General features: G+C 38.0%; 1 protein-coding gene across 5 annotated transcripts in view; it reads left to right on the top strand.

Annotated features, from left to right (window-relative positions):
* Positions 1-24674, top strand: part of LOC131075027 (probable 3-hydroxyisobutyrate dehydrogenase, mitochondrial) — a 158358-nt gene that overhangs the window by 48706 nt on the left and 84978 nt on the right. The gene's annotated exons all lie outside the window — the stretch shown is intronic.

Below are 24674 nucleotides of genomic sequence, written 5' to 3'. Positions count from 1 at the left end.
ACCATCTTATGGCTGTATGTGATAAGTTATGGCTGGTTCCTTTTAATTCTTTAGTTTGTATTTCTTTCACTAAAGGATGTTAGAACTAAGAAGAATGACAGATCAGAGTTTGAGAGAATTGAATGGCACACACTTCAATGTGCATATGTTTGTATTTATTATTGTATGGAAAAGTGTAAGAACCCTTGTAGGGTGTTAGTCCAAATCCACATAAAATTTTGTGATCTCTCAAACTCTAGCTCTTTCTGATCACTTAATTCCCAATGTGGGCAAGGTGAGCATTTGGAGATTAGAATGAGGACAATGGAATTACATTGAAAGATATTGGTAGCTAGCCGACTGAATTATAATATGGGCAAAGTCATAAAATCAATCAAGCCAAAATGGTTGATAGTGAAATATAAATTTTTGATCAAGCCAAACTTCCTGAATGTAAGTGGAATTGTATCAATGCCAAGGTGGTAAAATAATTCACATGTTTTCAATATACACCGAGACACATAGTGAACTCAAAATAAAGATAGAATCCAGCAGATAAACTAACCAAGATCTTTTAAAATAAATGTAGGATTCAGCAGTGAACCGTCTAGGATTTTGGGAAATTCAAATACTAGTGGTATACCGTCTGATTTCTAGTATTTGAATAAATGAGAATTGAGATTTGCATAAAATATTATCTCTAATCCGCAACAATAAATTTGAAGCATGATTATTTCATTTAGCTTAAATTGCATCTGAAAATGCAATGCCTCAAATATGGAAAATATAAGTGTCACCATACCATGGAAACTGGTAGAAACTGATGCTGAAAGTGAATTGTTTCTGATATGAAAATTGCTGATTTATGTTGAAGTGTGACTGTTCTGAAACTTTCAAGATAGATAAGTATGGCTCAGACTAGTGATTTGAGTCATAGGAAATATTCAAATCCCTGTTGTTTCAACACTATTGCTACGCTGACTGATACAAAGTGGGTGATACGGGAGAATAAGGGCTGTGATCCAATCTATATAGATTGCAATGGCTAAACATACCAGAAACTCCCTTCTAAAATGTCATGACCTGTGGAAAACCACCCAATACTACAAACAATCTGTAAAATACAATCAGAAATAGCGTGACAACCAGTAACTGTCATCAACAAATGTTAAATATGCAGTGCTCAACTCGGGGATAGCCATGTCCAAGTCAAAATGTACAACTTGCAGTCATAACCTTACAGAAGACTTATCAGCGCTCAGAATAGATTTGTTGACCTACAAACATTTGTTATTAATAGTTACAATCTTTCCTTTCAATTAATATGATTTGTATACTTAGTATGACCTACATATACAAATATAGTAATAGAAATACTCAAAAGAAAGCCAAATATATTACATACATACATTACATAAACTCAGGCACCAATCAACAAACAAATATATGCAGAGGTATGATCTTGTTTGAATATTGTGGCCATATTTTGGATTCGTAAATATTTAGCTCTGACCCTCAAAGGGTGTGAATTGCCATAACTGTGCTATTGTGCTAACAACTTATCAAAAAGGTCAGTGAAAATAACCATAATATCATTATATTATTCACTACAAACTATTCAGTTGATCGGACAGCTAGTTGTATTTGGAGACAAGACATTGAGATTGAAACTCCCAAATTCTATTGTGGAATATGCAAGGCCTGCAATCATTTTGGTGATAACTATCATTGGTTCCCCTTGCGTGTTTGCAAAAATGTGGAGGCCAAAAGCATTGGTGTCTAATGCAGATGTCAACAACTTGCCTCAGAACAAAATTGAGGACAAAGTTGCCCCCTCACCACCCAAGGAGCTTTGGATAACACTGCCCTGAGTTCATCCTGCTCTGATCAAAACTGTGAAAGAAGAGCTTCGGTTGGCTGAATCACAATTGGAACCGGAACTTGATAATGTTCCCAATGATGATGAAGATCAACCCTCAGAAAATGAGTTTGCGGAAGTTGCTATTGACATTAGTGACCCTAGAAACATGAGCCAATCTGCTGTAAAAATATTGAATTATGGACTACTCAATGCCAAAACTGGGTGAAAATCAAACAAACAAAAAAGGGAGGAAGATGCCCTCTTCTTCTTCCTCGAGCAGACCTTAGTTTATCCTATAAGCTGAGTTTTAGGGGAGGAAACCCCTCCCTTGGAGGACAATGAAGATCCTCACATGGAACATTAGAATGCCCCTAAAAAGAGGTGCATGATCAAGTACTAGTTAGATTGTCAATTGATCAATTTAGTATATCTGCAAGAATCAAAGATAAATTCAAAGGATTCTGATATGTTCATAAAGCACTACAAAGGCTAGTCTGGATGCTTTGTTGATGTTGTTGGTGCCTCTAGAGAAATTGGGTTTATGTGGATGTCTAGCAATATCAACGTTGATCAACAATTGGCTAGACCCAATTGATTGATGGCTAAGATATGGAGTTTAATTTTGAATCTTGAATTTTAATCTTCAATGTATATGGCCCAATCAAATAAAACACTTTGGATAGAACTAAGTCTCAAATTTCAAAATGCCTCTTACAAGTTCATTGTCGGTGGGGATTTCAATGCTATCCTTGATCTCAGTGAAAAGGCTGGTGGTATCGGTAGAGTGGCCTAAACACAAAAAGATTTTTTATCTGTTGTGAATGAGGCTGGATTAATTAATATTGCCTCAACCAATGGGATTTTCATTTGGAATAATAGACGATGTAACTTTACTCACGTCGCTGATAGATTAGACTGTTTCCTTCTTTTTGAAGGCTATCTTGAGTGGCCTCTTCTTTTGGTCACCCAAATCAAGTCTATTTCGATTTCTGACAACTTTCTTGTGGACCTTCATATTATGGAGAATCATTCCTCACCGAAATGCCATTTCTATTTTGGAAAAAAGTGGCTTAGGCAACAAGATCTGAAATACTTAATGCAGCAGCAGTGGGGTGATTCTAAAAGCATCAATGGAACTAAGATGTTCATTTTTTGCAAGAGACTGTAAATGCTCAAGGAGAACTTGAAATTTTGGAATAAGGAATCCTTTTAGAACATCTTCCAGGGAAAATAGAGGATTGAAGACAATCTAGAAGACCTAAGTGACAAGCTAATTCAGGATGGTATGACACAGGTCGAATATGCAAAAGACAAAGAGCTTATGGTTGAGTACAATGAGATCATGGCGAGAGAATAATGTTATTGGTGTTCTAAGTCTTGAGAAGTTTGGCTATTTGAAGGAGATCTCAATACCAAATTCTTTCACAATACTGCGAAGATGAGAAGGAAAACATGATCACACTAGTCCAACTTGCGGATGGCAACATGACCACTAACATCACAGACATTCAATGGGCGAGAGTCCCTTTCTTTGATGATTTTTCGGGGGTTGTGAGGCCTTTGAAACTATCCACAATGGATTCTTGGGGAGCATTTCGCATCTAGTTTCAAAGGCTAAGAATGATTTTTTGGACTTCCTAGTTTCTTTAAAGGAAGTCAGGCCGCCACCTTTTAGCTTCACCTTGCTAAGGCATTGGGCCTCGATGGGTTCCTTGCCCTAGTCTTTCAGTCTTGCTAGAATTTCATCGGGTTGGATATCTAGGCAACTATAGAGGACTCTAGAAAGAAGTCAAAGATTCTTAGTGACATTAACAACACCAACATTGTTCTGATACCTAAAAATTGGATTATTCCTTTGTCGACTTCAAACCCATCTTTCTGTGCAACACCATTTATTAATTTATTTCCAAAGTCATGGCAAATGGATTGAAGCTAATTCTTCCTAAGCTTACCTCCCAAGAGCAAAGTGGGTTTGTTCCAGAAAGGAATATAGCACATATGGTATCATTATTGACCATGAGGTGCTCCATTCAATAAGGAAACATAATCTCAAGTGAATGATCTTGAAACTTGACATTATTAAAGCCTATGATAGAGTTAGATGGAGATTCCTACTTAAACTTATGGAGAAACTCGGGCTCAGGAAAAAGTGGTTGAATTTGGTTTATGAATTTATTTCCACTCCAAGATACCTAGTTGTCATCAGTGGTGTTCCTTCCGACTTTTTGTCGGGGCCAAGGGACTTAGGCAAGGGGATCTCTTGTCCCCTTTCCTCTTTGAGCTCATGGTGGACACTTTTAGCAAAAAAATATCTTCCAGGACGACATTAGTGTTGTGGTGGGGTATCAATGTTGTAGAATTTCCTGACCTTTATGTTGGCATATGCACACTCCAATGAGACATTGTATGTGATTGAAGGTTTTGTCATTGATGGCAACCTTACAATCCTATGGCACCAGCAAGGCATTACACCGGCAAGATAGTTCACCGGCATCAACAGATCACACTCTACACCGGCACTCAGACCACTAACATCGGCACAGAGAAAGAAAGCATACTGGCATAGAGGCCGACATGATTTTTGTTATATTATATTTTGTTTATTATTGTAAAACCTTGTAAGCCGACTTGGCAAGTTGTAAAATGACTCTTATATATAAAAGAGATCATTGTAGACATTAAGTAAGTAAGGGATGTAAGCGAAAAAGGAAGATATTAGGCAGACCTATTATGCGAAATATAGGTTAAAGGTTTTATGTAAAGAACAGAGCAGAAACCGGTACTGGATCAGGCATTATAGATGCTATTGTAAAGCAGTACAAGATATTGGATTTGTATAATCCACATTGTAAGTTAGTGAGACTTCCCATTGAGCAGTGAGCTCTAGGCCATTGGCCTTCCTGCATGTGCATGCCCCTCTTGTAAGTAATATTCTCTTATTGGCCAGTAAGTGGATATTGTGGGTCACAAATCCCACCGAGGTTTTTCCCACATCGGGTTTCCTCGTTAAATCCTTGTGTTATGGTGTGCTTTTCATGTGGATGCTTTTAATTTTGTTTATTGCATTATTTCTTGCATACCGGTACACTGTTATAATATGTACTGCATGTTTTAAGTTGAGAAATTCTAATTACCGGTTAGATACTGATTCACCCCCCCCCTCTCAGTATCTGTGGGATTCCTAACAATTGGTATCAAAGCTTGGTCCTTTATTTTGAGAAGCCTAACAGCTTGAGGAAGATCTTGACACCGGTAAAGATGGAAAATCTGATGAAGCAACATGAAGCAGCTCTCTCAGACTATGATACAGAAAAATTGAAAAATATCAAACTAGAAGATGATCTAAAAGCAGTTCAGGACATCATTCAAGCACTTAAAGAGAATCTTACTATTGCAAGAAACAAGAGAAGAGAACTTTGTGAAAAGATGCAAAATGAGAATGATGAAAATGAATCACTTAATGATATGTTAAGTAAACTGAAACTGGAGAACATAACTACAAAGAATGAGATGCAGGATATGACTCTGAGATTTTGTAAAGAGATTGAAGATAGGAAGAAGAATGAAGAAGAATTGACCAGAAGACTAAGTGATGCATCAAATGAGAACACAAGACTTAGCTATGAAAATGATTTATTAAAGACAGGTCTGATGCACACTCAAAATGACTCCAATGAACTGATGAGACAGATAGAAGTCTTAGAAAGAGAACTAGAAACTACAAATCAACATAAAGAAAAATTCAAGAAAAGCTCAGAGGAACTTGGTAACCTGCTGAAGAATCAAAAACCTAAAGGTGACACTTCTGGAATTGGCTTTGAAGTTGGTGAAAGCTCCAGTACTGCAAACACACAGGATCACAGCAAACCTGTAAGACAACCTAATGCTTATAAATTCAATGGAAAATGCTTTAACTGTAATAAGTATGGTCATAGAGAAAATGAATGTAGATCTAGAAATTATCAGAGTATCAACACACCCACCGGTCAATGTTCAAAATGCAACAAAGTTGGTCACAACTCTGAAAATTGCAGAATGAATGTGAGATGTTATGTTTGTAGAAGATTTGGACATTTATCTAATCAATGCAGAACACAAACCGGCATAGGTTATGGGAAAGCTATTCAAAAGAATAATGTGACTTGTTATGCATGTAACAAGATTGGGCATATTGCAAAATTCTGTAGAAGTAAAGGATCACCGGCAGACAACAAAAGTTCTAGCTTGAAAGGTAAAGAAAAGGTTGAAGAGGTTAAACATGAATTCTCAAAACAATGGATTAGAAAAGCTGATCTAAATGTTGGGAATACTCCTCTACTAGTAGAACCAATCAATGCTTCACCGGCAGGACAGATTGATGCTTCATCGGCAAGACAGAGTAGTGCTCCACCGGCAGGAAGTTCTTCATCAAATTGAAGAAAGTTTCCTTGAGGGTTTGGCAATCTAATGACACATGTGCTATTATTCCCTCGGTTAGAGATGAGAAGTTGGAAATTACTTCATTACCGGCAGACAATGTTAAGTGAATACTTAACCGACATACATTAAATGTGGTAGATGGCAAATAAACACTATAAATTTGTGGTTTTGGCTCCATTTCATTTCACCGTGATTTCAAACATTCGTAGAGCGCGAAACTTGCAGAGCTAAGGAATTTCAAGCAAAGAGGCGAAGCACTTCAAGCAATCAATCCATCCAAGACAGAAAAAGGTATTTATCATCATGGCATCCACCTCTGCACTTGAATATATAGCAAACCCTACTGTAGTCGAGGTCATAAAATGCCCTAGGCCCGTATTTCAACTAGTTCCCGAAGTAGCAAAGAAAGATGACAATATAGGTGCTTTCTCACAAATACCAAAAGGAGTTGTTTATGATGAAGACCCCAAAATTTACATTCACTGCAACATAGAGAAATTGGGAGATGAAGAGATCAAAACTATGTATAAAACTGTCATATGTGATAATTCCAGAAATGTGAAACCGGAACATAAAATCATTGAAACCTTAGGATTTACTGAAATTCTCTGCATTCCTGAATTTCCCAAGGATGTGATTAGGATAGTCTTAAGCAGGGTACATGGTGAATTTTTCTGGTTAGATGCAATTCACAAAATCACCAAGGAAGCTGTGAAAGCTGTCACAGGGTTACCGACCACCGGTAAAAGGCTAGACAAAACTAAGAAGGTCTCCAATGACCTAGTTACTAAGCTAACTGGTGCTACATCTGATAAAAGGTCCTTAAGAGTCAATGATGTAACCGACACCAATGTAAGGTTTATCAGCATGATATTAGGTTATAAAGCAACTCATGCAAATAGACTCAATTTAGTTTCAAGTTTATGCATTAAGAGTGCTTATGACACGATCACAGATAATGTAAAGATTGATATATGTGAGTGGTTGAAGGATGAGTTAATTGACAACCTATTCAAGATTAAGAAGGATAAGAAAGGAACTTTTAGGTTTGGAAATCTGCTAGTATGTTTGATGCTACATATAACCAAACAAGTTCCCGGTATAGGCTACAAAGAACTTAGATTTGATATACTGGTAGGTAAACAACTAACAGAACTATTCAACAATATGGGAGAAGATAAGGAAAACAATATCCATGATTTCTTTCAAGCACTTAAGGCCAAAAAGAAGAAGAGAATCAGATTATCACAAAAGATTGTTGACAAGTACAAGGATGAAATATGTTTTGTAATAAAAAAGGATGAAATCTGGATGGAAGCAGTCATCCCTAGAACAATCTGGGTAACAGAGATGGGCTATGAGACAGATGATCATATAATTGAGACTTATGCTAAAGCACTTCTGGAAGCTCCAAACGAACCAAATGAAGAAGTATTTGGTAGTGCTGAGACTATAGAAAAACAAATACAATCTAAGAAAAGAGTGAAAAAGGTTGAGGCAGTTATGAGAAGAAGCTCTAGATAGGCAAAGGCTATTAAAGAAGTTGTGTTAAAGCAAACCGGTATCACTGAGGATGAGCTAGAAACTCTACAGCCTGAGATTCATCTATCACCGGTAGGCACTTCTTCGGAAGGTGACATGCCTGCAACTTTCAAAAGAGCTGCAAGGAAAAGAGATCCCTCACCGACAACCACACCCTCACCTAGGAGGACAAGACAGAAACAACAAGCAGTGAGATCTCCGGTTAAGAAGACTACACCAAAGAAGAAACTGACACCCAAGAAGAAGAAGAGAACAAAACAAAACTTGGCTCCTCTTGACATACTATTGAATTAAATTACAGAGGAAGGGAAACTGAAGAATATAGAGAAATTGTATGACACTCTGACTGCAGATGAAAAAGAACAAGTAGAAAACAGTGTTATATTGCATATGGACATGTATAAGAAATTTTTGATGGAAGTTGTAGATGAAGTACCAGATGAACTATTCAAAAGACTGGAAGCAAGGAGACAAGCAGTAATAGAACTTGACAAGAAAATCAAGATAGAAAAGCTACTTGCTGTGTACTCAGTGAACTCACCTAAAGAAATTGATGATTTAATTGCTGAAGCCAACCAGTCAGTATTCTCTACTACACACCGGCACATTGCATTAATGGTTGGAAGAGTCAATGAGGTGACTGAAGAAACAGAAAATGGATGGGATATATTCCTAGTTGAAAAAGAAAAACAGGAAAAATACAGGAACCCCAAACCCATAAAGGTATATCAGAAAGAAAGAGACAAAGGAAAAGGAAAGGTTGGTGGACCTCTGAGTATTAAAGTAAAAGACAACTTACCCCCACCTTCTTTTACATCACCGGTAACAACAACTACAGAAGATCAACCGACAGTTGAAAGTATGGATGTAGAGGATGTCAATCCTAATCCTGAAGTCTTATACACAGTAGATGTTGATACACAAAAAATCAACATTGTGGTAGACAAAGATACAACTGGTAAGACTGAAATGGCTAGTGAGCCATCGGTAGCTGAGCAAACTGATAAAACACAAGAGAAATCGGCAGATGACAAAGAACAACTGGCAGAAGCTCAGATTGAGACAGTGCAACAAGAGAGCAACAGCAATAGGAACAGGCTCCTAAATAGAAACAGGAACAGGTTCATGAGGAAACAATGCCACCGACAACTGGAGAAGTACACAAACCATTGCTTAAAGAAATGCAAACACAAACCGACCTACCAGAGGTCACAACAAGTTTGGTTACTTCTTCCACCGGCGGAATTCTGAATGGTGGTTCCTCCTCAGCAGGCCACAAACCAACAAATGTAATTGAAGTACTTTTGGATTCAATCAAAAGGATAACAGATTGTAGTTCACATGCTTATAAAGCTATAGATGACACAATCCCAATTTTGAAGGTAATTGCTCCTAACTGTAATATAGACAATAAAGATTCTTTAGGACAACTTGATACTTTGTGTAAATACATCACAGAGAACATTGAGAAAATAAAGGAAGAGACATTGAAGGACAAGGTAGAAATTGAAAAGCAAAAATTCTTTGAAGATCAAATAAAGAAGTGTACTAGGGAATTTGACACACTTCTACCGGAACTGTGTAACTTATTAAAGGAATACAAAACTCTGTACAAAGACACCTGCAAGACAAACTTTTTGACAGTAGACATAGATAAGAAAATAAGCAAGGTACAGGATGAAATCAATAAACTTGCTGATAATTTTGTTAACTCACCTGATACATTATCAGTTTTTGAGCAAAGGATAACAAATTTTGAGGAAGAGTTATTTAAATTAGAAAGAGAAAAGGAAAGAATAGTGAATAAGGCAAAACATTTGAGATTAAAACTAAGTCCAAGATTGGACTATCTAGCATCATTGCAGAAGGAAATATCTGAGGCACTGATATAGGGACAGAAAACACCGGCAGAGCATTTGCAACACCTCACCGGTACAGTTAAAAGAACAGAGACAGCAATAAGAGACAGTAAAAAGTTTATGGAGAGTATAAACTTGATTTTGGCGGATCTATTTCAAATTGTAACTACCCAGTTACAAGGTTGAAACTACAAACTCTACTGACATCTTGACAACCTTTGTCATTGATGCCAAAGGGGGAGTAGTGGTATGAGAAAATTCAATATCACAGGAATCATATGCTCAGGAGGAGCACACATTTTTGGACTTCACATTTTTGGATACACTTTTGAAATTTCTCATGAGTGTTGCCATCAATGCCAAAGGGGGAGATTGTTGGCATATGCACACTCCAATGAGACATTGTATGTGATTGAAGGTTTTGTCATTGATGGCAACCTTACAATCCTATGGCATCGACAAGATAGTTCACCGGCATCAACAGATCTCACTCTACACCGACACTCAGACCACCGACATCGGCACAGAGAAAGAAAGCATACCGACACAGAGGCCGACAGGATTTTTGTTATATTATATTTTGTTTATTATTGTAAAACTTTGTAAGCCGACTTGGCAAGTTGTAAAATGACTCATATATAAAAGAGATCGTTGTAGACATTAAGTAAGGGATGTAAGCGAAAAAGGAAGATATTAGGCAGACCTATTATGCGAAATATAGGTTAAAGGTTTTATGTAAAGAACAGAGCAGAAACCGGTACTGGATCAGGCATTATAGATGCTATTGTAAAGCAGTACAAGATATTGGATTTGTATAATCCACATTGTAAGTCAGTGAGACTTCCCATTGAGCAGTGAGCTCTAGGCAATTGGCCTTCCTGCATGTCCAGGCCCCTCTTGTAAGTAATATTCTCTTATTGGCCAGTAAGTGGATATTGTGGGTCACAAATCCCACCGAGGTTTTTCCCACACCGGGTTTCCTCGTTCAATCCTTGTGTTATGGTGTGCTTTTCATGTGGATGCTTTTAATTTTGTTTATTGCATTATTTCTTGCATACTCGTACACTGTTATAATATGTGCTGCATGTTTTAAGTTGAGAAATTCTAATTACCGGTTAGATACTGATTCACCCCCCCCTCTCAGTATCTGTGGGATTCTTAACACTTTACGCATCAACTCTTCTCTGATCATACAATTCTCTATGGCTGTTTGATAATTTGTGAGGCTAAGGAAATGAACAATATTTTGATTGAATATAGGTGCACGTCAGGACAGGTGATCAACAAAGATAAATCTAGGATTTTCTTCTTCAATACCTTGAGGTCGACACAACGTAGAATCACTCTATTGCTTGATTTTTGCATTGACAAAATGTCTTCAACTTATTTGGGTATTCGAATGTTAAATGGTGCACTCAAGAACAATTTGTGGAGCAACACAGTTGGGAAGTGTTTGAAGAAGTTGGATTGTTGGAAGGGTAGGTGGCTTTCCCTAGCTCGTAGAATCACAATGCTCAAAGAGGTCATTGTAGCTATTTAGATCTACATGTTGTCATGTATTGAGTTGCCATATGGAACTGCTTAGAAGCTAACTTTGTAGGGGGAATTTATTTGGGAGGGTTCCAACGATAGGAAGCACATCCTGCTTTTAGCATAGGATACAGTTAAAAAAGTAAACAAGGTGGGGGGAGAATGCATTCATGACATCCAATCTTAGAACATTGTTCTTAGGGCTAAGATTGTTAATGTTTGCATACGCTGCAGGAGATTTTATTTTTCCTGTGATGGTTGAGTATCTATATTGTTCGACATTTTGAGTTTTGCGTTTGATTCTTTGGGTTTCTTCATAGTTGGAAAGGTAACGACTTCCTTGATAACCGTCACCCACCTGTGTGTATGACTTGACCTAGCTTCGTGGGAGCCTCGTGTGTGCTGGCAACGGTTTCATTTTACATCTATCACTGTTCATATTTCATGTATGGAAGTCCCTGAATGTTGTCACCAACTTTGATTTAGCTGGCAACTCATTTCTTTTCTTTTTTTGGACTTCATCAGCTCATGATGTATGTCGGTGTGTAACTGACACCGTCCTTATTGACTTGTCTTTTGCCTTCTTCTTGAAGAGTCTATCGGTTATTGAAGCAGGTTATTTATTCATGTGCCGTGGGTCATTTAGAGCAGGATTGACATTCTTTGAAGGGTCTGTTGCTGTGACTTTGCATATGCTCTTATTTTCTAGAGTTGATCATTTGCATTCAGCTGTGAACATTTGAGTGCACAAATTCGTTCTATTGCATCTTCTTCTACATTATTTTGTAAGCAGATTTCTTATAGTCAACTTCTATTTGAGCATTATCAATCATTGTTAAAATGATTGCCTTCTAAGTAAGAGAGATATGTACTTATTTTGAGACTTCAATAAAATCTATCTTTTGGTGTGGTTGGGTTTTTCACCCTTAGGTGGAGGGTTTTCCCAGGATAATTTGTTGTGTTCTTGCTCTCTTAAGCTTTCTTAGGTTTTATTATTTGTGCTTTAGCATTCTGGTTCGATTTTTAACATGGTATCAGAGCAAGTTTGAGGTCGTCTCCCTCACAGGAGGTCTCAGGATTCCGGGAGGGTTGCTTGTTTATTGTTTGGTGTTATTCAAACTATGTTTTTTTAAAGACTACACCTTTCTCTAAGCTGCAACTGATCTGGGTATCACATCGTGTGAGGTCCACTTTATTGTTTTGGAAGGACAAGATCTCGACTTCTCTGTGCTGTTGCTCTTATCTCGCATTGCATCCTATCAACTTGTATTTGTTGTGATCATTTATCACATTGTTGTCATTGCTATAATCTGCAATCTTTGTTTTGTTCAAAGGAGAGAACACTCAATATGTGGTGTATTTGAGCAGACCCTAATGCATACCAAAAGATTCCTGATATAAAGAACAGTGCTAGATGAGTCTTATGAGAAGATTAGACTCAGCTAAAAGACTAACTCAATGGGAATTGGCAATAAAGAGATAAGTTTCTTCTATGTTTGAATGATGTTCATGAATTTTCATGACATTGGAATAGTGAATCATTATTTCTATTTGTGTTTGTTATTATAGGTGGAGGCTACACATATTCTAGGTGCATAGCATGTGTTTGTGAACTTTCAACTGAATGCTATATCTAAACATCATTTGAGCTATCATTATGTTTCATATTGCTAGAGGTGTTGGTCACTCTATTGAGGGGAGATTTGAAATTTGGGTATGCTCCAACATACCTCTTGATTGCTACAACACTGAAAATATTAAAATTGAGACAAGAGGGCTGTCTTAGTGAGAGGGAGCAGACTGCAAGGAGATTTTTGTTCTAATCTCAGGATGGTTATATTCCAAGGATCATGGTCTTTTTAGCTTCAGAGGGAGCTTGACTTTTTAGCTTCAGAGGGAACCCAACATTTCAGCTTTAGAAGGAGCCTAACATCCAGCTTCAGAAGGAGCCTGTTATTTCATTAGAGGCAACCTTAGACGAGGAGGTCAAAAGGTTGATATCAGGTTCAGAGGGAGCCACGTCCTCATGAAGATTTGGTTAAAACATTTTTTCTCTGTGATGGAGAAATTTGCGGTGAAAGCCCTTGTAATGAGTTCTTCTCTATGAGGGAGAAGTTCGAGTTGCAATCCTTTGCTAATGAGTTCTTCTCTGTGAGGGAGAAGTTCGAGGTGCAATCCCTTGTTAATGCATTCTTCTTTGCGAGAGAAGTTTGAGGTGAAAGCCCTTATTCCGCCCTCTGCGAGTAGGCATTGTGGAACCACCCTCTGCAAGTAGGCATGGTGGTAATGCACTCTTCTCTGAGAGAAGTTTGAGGTGAAAGCCCTTGTTCCACCCTCTGGGAGTAGCCATGGTGGATGTCATGTTGAGAGACTCCATGACAACATCACGTTGAGTGACTCCGTGATGAGAGCTTGTGTTTATTTCACTCATGGGAGTAGCCATGGTGAACATCATGTTGAGTGAATCCATGATGCTATCACGTTGAGAGAATCCGTGATAAGATGTTGCTTTTTACACATATGGGTGTAGCCATTGTGTTTGTCATGTTGAGAGACTCCATGACTTGAAAAATCAGAAAATAATATCTCCTTTGCTAAGAGGGAGTGTTAATGTTTGCGTACGCTGCAGGGGATTTTATTTTTCCTGTGATGGTTGTGTATCTATATTGTTCGACATTTTGAGTTCTGTGTTTAATTCTTTGGGTTTCTTCATAGCTGGAAGGGTAACGGCTTCCTTGATAACCGTCACCAACTTGTGTGTATGACTTGACCCAGCTTCGTGGGAGCCTCGTGTGTGCTGGCAGCGGTTTCATTTTACATCCGTCACTGTTCATATTTCATGTATCGAAGTCCTTGAATGCTGTTACCGACTTTGATTTAGCTGGCAAATTGTTTCTTTTCTTTCGTTGGACTTCATCAGCTCATGATGTATGTTGGTGTGTAACTGACACCGTCCTTATTGACTCGTCTTTCGCCTTCTTCTTGAAGAGTCTATCGGCTATTGAAGTAGGTTATTTATTCATGCGCCGTGGCTCATTTAGAGCAGGATTGACATTCTTTGAAGGGTCTTTTGCTGTGACTTTGTATCTGCTCTTATTTTCTGAGTTGATCATTTACATTCAACTGTGAACATTTGAGTGCATAGATTCGTTCTATTGCATCTTCTTCTACATTATTTTGTAAGCAGATTTTTGAGTCAACTTCTATTTGAGCATTATCAATCATTGTTAAAATGATTGCCTTCTAAGTAAGAGAGATATGTACTTATTTTGAGACTTCAATAAAATCTATCTTTTGGTGTGGCTGGGTTTTTCACCCTCGGGTGGAGGTTTTTCCTAGGATAATTTGTTGTGTTCTTGCTCTCTTAAGCTTTCTTAGGTTTTATTATTTGTGCTTAAGCATTTTGGTTCTATTTTTAACAAAGATGACTTGAAATTTTTTCAAGAACCTCAATGCTCAATGGAGTAAATTTCTAAGGAAGAAGTGTCTCGATGATGATGAGCCAAATCAAATTTTGACCATAGCCAACCCCCCTAGGGGCTCCCCAATTTGGAACTTTATAATCAAATGCAAAAGCACTATCACAAAAATCTCACAGGGAAAATTAATAGTGGATGTGACGCTTCTTTCTAGTTTGACTCATGGAATGGATATTATTCTCTAGTCACTATCCTCGGATTAGAGGCTACTGTTCAACCGACCTTGGATGTGTATGGAAGTAAAGTGTAGGGCTACTTCATGATCAATGATGAGGAGGTTCCTAGACCTTTAAATGGAAAAGCTTCGATATGCTAGACCTCGCTAGCAAGGATGCACTATTGAATGAATTGAACAACTGGCGAATACTATTACCTCATGGCAATGACAAAATTGTATGGTTTGCAGCTTGATCGGGTGAATATTCCACCAAGATTGGTTAGGAGGTCAATAATAAAAAATTGAGTCTTGTCAATGGCCCATCGAGATTTGCTAGGGCATGAACATGCTCCCTAAAGTTGGCATATTTGCATGGGTTGCTCTTCACAAGTGTATTTTGATAGGGGATAGACTGCAAAAAGATTAGTTTAATGGGTACACATCGCAGCCCATTATACAAAGTTTGTGGCGAGATGGTTGATCAGCTCCATGATGGTTTCATTTGGGTCACAAGTTGGGGTGGACAGGTCCACTCCCAAATGGCATTTGGGAGGTTGTCATGTGCTGGCCACACTTACACAAAGGGTCCCTTCGGGACAACCTTTGGACTGAAGCATAGTTGAACTACTCGCCAAAAGCAAAAACTCACCAAGGACCCCCCAAAAAAAAACTCGGGGAAAACTTGGCAAAAACTTGGGAAACAACTCGACAACTCAAATTTTTGGCTTAAATTTAATTAGAAACACATTTTTTTTGCAAAATTCAATGAGGAGATGCATCCAATGAGTCAATAAATGAGTACACAAAAGAAGACAAGCTGAGTCTAGATATATTTGATTGATTTAAATGCAAATTGGGTACAAAATGGCATCCTCGTGTGGATTGCTGATGGCTGATAGTTTGAAACAAAATGAAAATAGCAAATTGTTTTTGTAAAACTAAATATAAAGACTCCATCAAACCATTTTACATCTTCGTCTTCCCAGCTCTAGTGAAAAGCAGGGGAGAGGTAGAATTAGAGGGCCTAGTCCTAGGAGTCCATTGTGGCCTCCACCTCGCCAAAACGAGGTTGTGGGTAGCACACCTCATAGAGAGAGAGAGAGAGAGAGAGAGAGAGAGAGAGAGAGAGAGAGAGAGAGAGAGAGAGAGAGATCTTGGGGGAGAGAGGAGAGAGTGAGATAGATAGCGGTAGAAAGGGGATAGAGGAAGAGTGATATGGATATAGATAGGTCTAGAACTCATAGAAGATGAAATGAGTGAGATAGAGAGAGCGTGAGAATGCTGAGAGGAGCCTACTGATACCAAAATTTGTCTATCTGAAAATTTATATGATCTTCTAAAACCTAGAATTTGCATTATAACTCTTAGAGACTTGAAACCACTCTCAAACATCCTACCAATATATACATGAAATATAACTTAAATTATAAGATTGAAATGTGACTTATACTTAAATGTTATATTTCATGTATATATTTTGATGAAGAGAATGAGACCCACTTGAAGAAAAAAAATAACATAATTTTTTGATGCGTCTAGGCCTCTTTTTTTTTATGTAGCCGAGCTTTTGCCAGAGACTTGCCAAGTTTTTGGGTGAATTAATGGTGAGTTTACATGCCGGGACAAAAAACAACTTGCAATTTTTTTGCAACTCAACGAGTAATCGACTAGCAGTCCATCTATGGATTGAAGTATTGGCATTGATTATTTGGCATCTTTGGAAAGAAAGGAATGCTCGGATTTTCAAAAAGAAAGAGTTGATACTGGCATTGTTTTTGAACAAAATTGAAGTTGGAATTTGTTGATGTAGGACTATTGGCCCACTTTTGGTTCTCATGTTTGCCTAGTTAGGTTTGTGTTCTCTATTTAGTTGGAGTTGGCTACTTTCCTTTCAACATGTTTTTTAAATTTAGGAAATTTGTGTTTGACGAAGGGGGATCTCTTATCTCCAATCATTTTCTTTCACTGGAAATAATGGTGGAGATTCAGTTAGAGACGTTGGGCACAAAAGAAACGGTGGAACGGTTCAATTAGGGATGGGATGAGTGCATTGTGGCTTGACATTTGGGCATTGTTTTGAAAAGACAAAGAGGATCGAATTGGACTAGAAAAAGAAAGGGATCGACAAAGTATGGGAGAGGGGTGGTGTTTTTGTTTTGGGAGGTCAATTGGATTGGGTGTAATGTCCCCTACTAGGTTTAGGCATGTTTTAACCATAATTAATCTATTTCAATATACTTGTGACTCAAACTAAATATATTAGGAGACAATTCCACCTTATCATGAGTCAAATCAGTAATATTACTCAGCTCAATCAATTAACTATTAATAAATAAATTGTTCATCTATCATTCATCCATAGTTCTTACTGCAAGTGTCAAACCAATCGTAATATCTCCTATGTGAAGACATCTCCTTTCCCAAATTTCTTGAATACTGACAGTCATAACAAAAAACATATATTCTTTGTACTGATAGTAAATTAATAATTCTTCTGATATATATTTTTATCCATTTTCAGATTTAATTATCAAAGTTTTAAAACTCGGACTTGCCATGGACTAGGCAAACCAAAAATTTGGACTCGGACTCGGACTCATGAAAGACTCGCAAAAGACTCGGCAAAAAAAAATCCGATGTCATATGATCTACAAACACGCAATATTTGAAATTTCATCATTCATACTCATAGTTTCAACTCTAAAATGTATAAGAGCAGCATAAGTTTATTAATGTTTACAAAATTACATATAATGATATGTCCAACTCCAAATGTGAAAAACAACAATGAACAAACTAAAGAGAAGACTACATCTTCCTCTTTGTATTTCTCCTAATATAGCTCAATTTTTCTGATTTCATCTTCTTTCCTATCCTCCTTCAAACCCTACAAACCTGTTATAACCAAGCAAAAATGCCAAATGAGGGGAAAAAATTAAAAAGCACCGAGTTTTATTGATTGAATGGTGTGTTTTCTGGGCTACGCGAGTCCATATGAAAGACTCGCGCGAGCTCGAGTCTTTCATATGGACTCGCTAGGACTCGCCTCGCGAGTCCTTGGCGAGCTCGCGAGTCCATAGCAAGTCCATGAGTCTTAAAACTATGATAATTATTATACATATATTACTGTAGAGCAGTTCCGGTATTACAATATTTTATAACTAGTATATCATTATTAATATTCGGAATAATATTAAACTCTGCATATGAACCAGCGGCCTTTTACATTAAATATACATACTAAGCACATCCCTCTGCATACCACTAAGGACAAGGATGTTGCTGCCTGTAACTTTATAACAGTGCTGATCTGATCTGATCGATGGCTGCCAATAATATATATTCCTTTTTCTTTCATTCCCCATTGGTAGTATGGAACTAGCATCAACTTTCTTTAATGAAGATCTCTATTATATGATACGATGCTATTCTAAATGATTTCCTCAATAGTTAATTTGGGAGTATTATCATTATATAATGCTAGGGAGACAATCTCTGACACAGGCAGTCTTTCTGACATCAGTAGTCTCCATATTCATTAATATTACAAGTAACCTTAACGTATTTTACAATTTTGTGTTATTGGAGAAAATATTGTAACTTAACTCGTAGTATCTTATTATTATTAGTTCGTATGATTTACACAGTTATCCAACAAATACACCAAATGTGAATTCACTTATTTTTACTGAATTATAAATTATATCCATCCTTATTTTGTGGTTCATGATACCATTAATACTCCACGTTCTAATAGTTATAGCAATAATGTGATATCCTACGAATACATTAGCCAACTTATACCTCTTTCTTATGGATACAAATTTGAATATGTTCAGAATAATATTACGGCTATGTCTTAATGTCATAATGAACTGGTTACAGCAATTTAATCATATTGGATTGTATAATAGCTCCTTTCTAATTTTGGAATTGCACTGATACACACCTGAGCCATCACAGCCAAAATTGTCTTTTAGTCTGAGGATTTCCCCTGTTCTTTCCTTCCTCCTTTCTGTTACACAGGTAATTGGTAAATAATTGAATGATATTAACAGAGATCAATAGATCTTTATATATAAGAAGAAAGACGATGTTTCCTTAGGAAACAATCGTGAAGAATAGAAACATTCTATTCTAGCTAACAGCTAACTAAGTATTTATAGAATATTACAGTAGATAACCATTAACAATAAATAGAAACTATCTATTATCGTAATACCCTCCCTTAATGGTTAATCTATCCACTACACCAAATTGTCCTCTAAATTTGACAAACTTATCTGGACCCAGTGGCTTGGTGAGCATGTCTGCAATCCGATCCGCTGTAGGCACATACTGCAAGTCTATGATCTTGTCTTCAACCAGCTGCCGCATGGAATGACGATGAACATCTACATGCTTGGTTCGTTCATGGAAGACTGGATTCCGTGCCAACTTGATAACGCCATGATTATCAACAAACAAGGTGGTCGGTCCTGCTGGTGACATCTGCATATCCCCAAGCATCCGACGAAGCCAGACAACTTCACAACCTGCCTTAACTACCCCTCTGTATTCGGCCTCTGTAGAGGAGAGAGAAACAGCCCGCTGCTTCTTACTAGTCCATGTGATGGCATCGGATCCCAAACTAAACACATATCCAAAAGTTGACTTTTTATCGTCAATAGAGCCGGCCCAATCTCAAATTGTGAATCCATGAAGTTTAGGATTAGAACCCGAGAGTAGAGAATTCCATAATCAGTAGTGCCCTTCACATAACGAAGCACACGCTTTGCGGCTATCCAATGATCAGCCTTGGGAGCTGTCATAAAGTGTGAAATGTAGCTGACTGCGAAGCTGATATCAGGTCTAGTAGCAGAGAGGTAGATGAGACTACCTACTAGTTGCTTGTATGTAGTATCATCAACGGGAGGAGAATCAGGCTGGGCTGATAACTTCAGACCTTTCTCCATAGGTGTAGATGCAGTCTTGCAATCCTGCATACGAAACTTGTCTAATAGAGCCCTAGCATATTTAGACTGAGAAATGAATATACCAGAAGGTTGCTGCCAAACCTCAACACCTAGGCAATAATGCATGAGCCCAAGGTCAGTCATGTCAAAAGATTGGCATAAACTCTGTTTGATTCCCTAAATCAAAAATGCCGAACTGTCGGTGATGATCAAATCATTCACATAAATGACCAGAAGGACGATATCACTGTCAGTAGTTTTGATGTGCAAGTTTGAGTTTGTAGAACTCCTCTTGAAGCTTTGATCACTGAGGTCCTTATCAATTTTCATGTACCATGCCCTAGGGGCTTGCTTCAAATCATAGAGAGCTTTCACCAGTTTGAGAACTTGGTGTCCTTTACCTGCAACCTTGAAACTTGGAGGCTGCGTCATGTAGACCTCTTCTTGTAGGTCACCCTTCAGGAAAGCACTCTTGACGTCCATCTGATGGACCTTCCAGCCAAATTGTGCTACCATGGCTAGGACGAATCTGATAGTGCTCATCTTTGCTATAGGAGCAAAGGTCTCCTCATAATCAATGCCCTGACACTGAGAAAAGCCCTTTGCAACTAAACGAACTTTGTACTTATCCAAAGTACCATCGGACTTGTATTTGATTTTGTAGACCCATTTGCAGCCAATGCATTTCTTCCCTGGTGGAAGATCAAAAAGTTCCTAAGTGTGATTCTTCAACAGGTTTTGGTGTTCAGATTGCATAGCCTGTTCCCACTCTGGAATACCTTTGGCCTCGGAGTATGTCTGAGGTTCAAACACACTATGAATGTTGGCCATGAGAGCAAAATTAACTGTCCCTGCAAGTTTGCTCTTTTCCCGAGCAGTTCTCCCATCGATGAGTTCATCATCCCGAAGATCAGCAAGTGTCTTGGCCCACCATTTAGGCCAGAGAGGAGAAGGACCAACATTAGCATCAGGAGATGCTCTATGATCAGGTTCGTCATCAGAAGAATCCGGATCAAAATCAGGTGAAGCATCTGCAAATCTGGGTGATCCTGCAGGAGAAGCCAGAGGTGTATGTACAGGAATCACCGAGATAATTGGAGCTACTGGAGCTGCAGGAGCCCTCCCATCATGTGGACCTAATGGAAGTCTAACTTCCAAATCATGAGCCTTCATAGGCTGGTCTACTGAATCAGGAACAAGAGAGACATGCATGAAGGGTCCTCGCTGCTCATCAAAGACAACATCACGACTATACAGGAGACGAGATGTCTCAATGTCGATCAAGCGGTAGGCTTTGTGAAGACTACTATATCCAGTAAGCATGAGTTTCTGGCTCTTGGCATCCAACTTGGTGTGTGAAGCATCAGGGATCCAAACATAAGCAAGGGAGCCGAAAACCTTCAGATGACTGATTTTGGGCTTGCGACCTGACCAAGCCTCTTCCGGAGTCTTGCCTTTGACCGCCACAGTGGGTGACCAGTTCAAAAGGTAGACTACAGTGTTAACTGCTTCTGCCCAAAATTGCTTCAGAACATGTCTATGGTTGAGCATGGATCTAGCCATCTCAGTGATTGTTCTGTTTTGACGTTCAACTACACTGTTTTGTTGGGGTGTGTGGGGTGTGGATAACTGGTGCTTAATGCCATGAATATCACAGAAGCTAGAGAATTCATTAGAACAAAATTCCCCCTCATTATTTGATGAATGAAGTTTTAATTACACTAGTTTCTTGTCAATAATAATTCTTCAACATACCTGTTATACAATCAGCTGAGGGTTTCAATATATCTCTAGCAAAAAGCAACTGAGAATAATCAGAAATCTCCCCAAATGGTTGAGCTGTAACTATGCATGTATTGCTAATGTCTTGCTTGCTGCTACCCGCCCTCTTCCACAGTATTTTCCGAATTTTTGTAGCCTTCTCCATGGAAATCGATTTTTTCTGATAACCCTCCTTCCTGCAGTTATGGCTGCCTATATGCAGGCCGTACAATCTCTATATGCCTGCCAATGAATTCTTATTTGCTGCTTGCCAATCACACCATTAAATCTGCACCAAAATTGAATACTAACTCTGAAAAATCATCTCCAATCTGCTCAATGTTGACCCCTGAATGAAGCCAACTCTCCTGCAGCCAAACTCACTGGATCTTTCACCAATTCATAAGGCTGACACACTGAAGATTGAATGTTCTCCAATGGCCCTGTTTGCTGCAACTCAGAAACCCTCGTTTCTGCTGCTCTTCAAAATGAAATTCATCAAAATAAAATGCCAAGAATGAATCCTCAAGTTCGAACTTCATGTATTTATAAGTGCTTCTCCAAGCAAGTTCGATTTCTCCCAAAAAGCACTTAATTTGCCATTAAATAAAATGTTATAACTTGTCAATCATTAATAATTTACTCAACCTTGGGAAATGTGCACAATAATTAATTAAATATTTTGGCCCTTTCTCATGATGTCTAGACCCTCAACTTAAGTGATATATTATAACTTTATAATGGACCTTTTAATAAATTACTATTAATTTGGTCACAAAAATATTACTATCTCCCTAAATACACAACATCATACCGTCTTGTTGGTTGAAAATTTTGTACACTTGGGAAAATATACAAAATTGTGGTTTCAACCACAGTGTGTGAGTAAAACTCTCCTAATTAAGGGAAGGCTCCCCCTATCGATCTACAACTTAAAACTAAAATAGGATGGGACAACAGTCTTTCTTCTTCTCTCAAGAAAGCCAATATCTTTTTTTCTTCACAGAAAAGTGATAGCAATTTAACATAAAACAGCAGTAACAACTTTTTGAAATGAAATGAGAGAAAGGAAATGAAGATTCCTCAAAGCTCAAAGACTTCCGTCTCTTCCTTCGGGACGGGACAGCAATATCAAGCTCAAAGTTTTGATTATGTGAAGTCCTATCTACCCTTTTCTATTCTAATGATATTAAGAACAAATTATAACATCACAAAGTCTGAAAGAACTTATTTCCTTTTAAATGAAACAGTAAGAACTAGTAAGAGCTCAAAGATTCACAACTATTTCTTACAAAATCTACTTCTAAACTCTCTTAAGAACAAGTGCAAGCACAAAGTCTTACTACTTTCCTGAATAGAACTTGTACTTTAAGTAAATTAATCTCCAATACTTGCAGCTCAAAGACTCAAAGCTTGAGCAATTTTCTTCTATTTCTTTCAATTCTTAAATTCACACATGAAAGCTCAAAGATCTCTTTGTTGTAAATTTGACAGAGTTTTTTGCTTGCTTTCTAAAAGATAAAAGATACAATAGACCCCCTCAAGTATTTATAGGAGAGGAGTCATGAGAAAAAGGTGGGAGGATCCCAACTAACTTGAGAAATTCTCTCAACCACCAAGACTTATTCAATAACTAACTATGACTTATTCCAACTACAGTCCTAATTGAACACAACTTGTAGTTGCTTTACATATAATTACAAAAGTGCAAATAATGACTTGACTTGCAATTTACAAATTTTTTTTACATGTAACTAGTCAAAAGAAAAACTGCAACTAAGAGATTACAATTCTGGAAAAATGCAACTAAGTGTTAAAAAACACTTAAGTTGCAGCATGTGAAAACATGAATCCTTCAAACTTCTGGATGATCGTTTGTAGCTCAGCAGGATTCGGTTCGTGGGTGTTCTTGGCAACAACCATGGTCTTCACGATGGTGTCATGGCATTGAAGAAGCATAGAGTCGTTCTTCTCCAAAGTGGACTGGATTTCGTGCAAAAAGATTTGATGTTTCATCAAAACTTGAATTGAGGCAGCTGAAAATTGTTCACTCCTCCATTCATTATGAATCCTCATCTCTAGATTTGTGAGCACTTTTTCTTCTGGTATCAACTCTCCATTCTGACCCATGATATTGCAAGAGGCCTTCTCACAATGGGAAACCATGCCTTGGAACACTTCAACTCGCAATCTCATTGCATCATCAATCTCCTCAATGAGGGATTTGAGAACAAGGGCTTTGTTCTCTAGAAGTTCTTCAAATTCCAAATACATGACCTTGGAAGGAATAATGACATGCTCTTGAAGAACACTCAACTGTTGTCGAGGCATTGTGCGCCAATTTGTCAAAGTACCTTCAACCCTTTTCAAATTTTGTTTGAAAGTCTCGGAGGTATGATTCAATTTTTCTTCAATGATCTCCAACTTAACCATCATTTGGAAAATGTCTTTCAGCACTTGTGCACACAGATCATGAAGTTGATCCACCCAAGAATCCAACGCTTGCACTTTCTGGGCAGCTCTTTCAACTCCCCGAATTGATTCTTGTGAACCAAAAGAACTTGTAGGATTACTCCCTTCACCAGCAGGTTTTGTAATCTTATGAATAGCTGCAACAAGTTGCCTATTCTCCTCTTCTAGCTTGTCTTTCTTTGCTAGAAGTTCATCATACCCTTGTACTAGTGAATCTATGGATTGTTGGGCATCATGCTTGACCACTTCATGTGTTTGTTTACCCAATTCTATCCTTGTAACCCTGTAATCAGCAGCTTGCATTTCCTCACGTGGTTTATCCGCAAGGGGCTCAACAATTTCTGCCACTTTCATCTTGTTGCTGTCAACAGTTACTTTTGAGATTGTCTTGATTTTTTTAGCAACCTTGGGCCTAGACTGCTTGAGTTGTTGATAATCAAAGACACCAGGAGAGATTTCCCGCTTCTTCCTCTTTGGGGTAAAAGAACTAAGCCATGGAGGTAAAACGACTAGTTCTCCTCTAGTAGCTACCGAAGACGAAGGAGAAGCAGTTTCTAATTGAACAACCGTGGTCACCCTGGGAGGAGTATCTGTTTGGATGGCAACCATGGTTTGCTCGGTAACCAAAGGGCATGAAGTTTGCCTCATAAATTCTTCAGA

This window comes from Cryptomeria japonica, chromosome 2 (assembly GCF_030272615.1).
Source record: "Cryptomeria japonica chromosome 2, Sugi_1.0, whole genome shotgun sequence".
NCBI lineage: Eukaryota > Viridiplantae > Streptophyta > Pinopsida > Cupressales > Cupressaceae > Cryptomeria > Cryptomeria japonica.
This window is presented reverse-complemented; position numbering and strand designations above follow the sequence as displayed.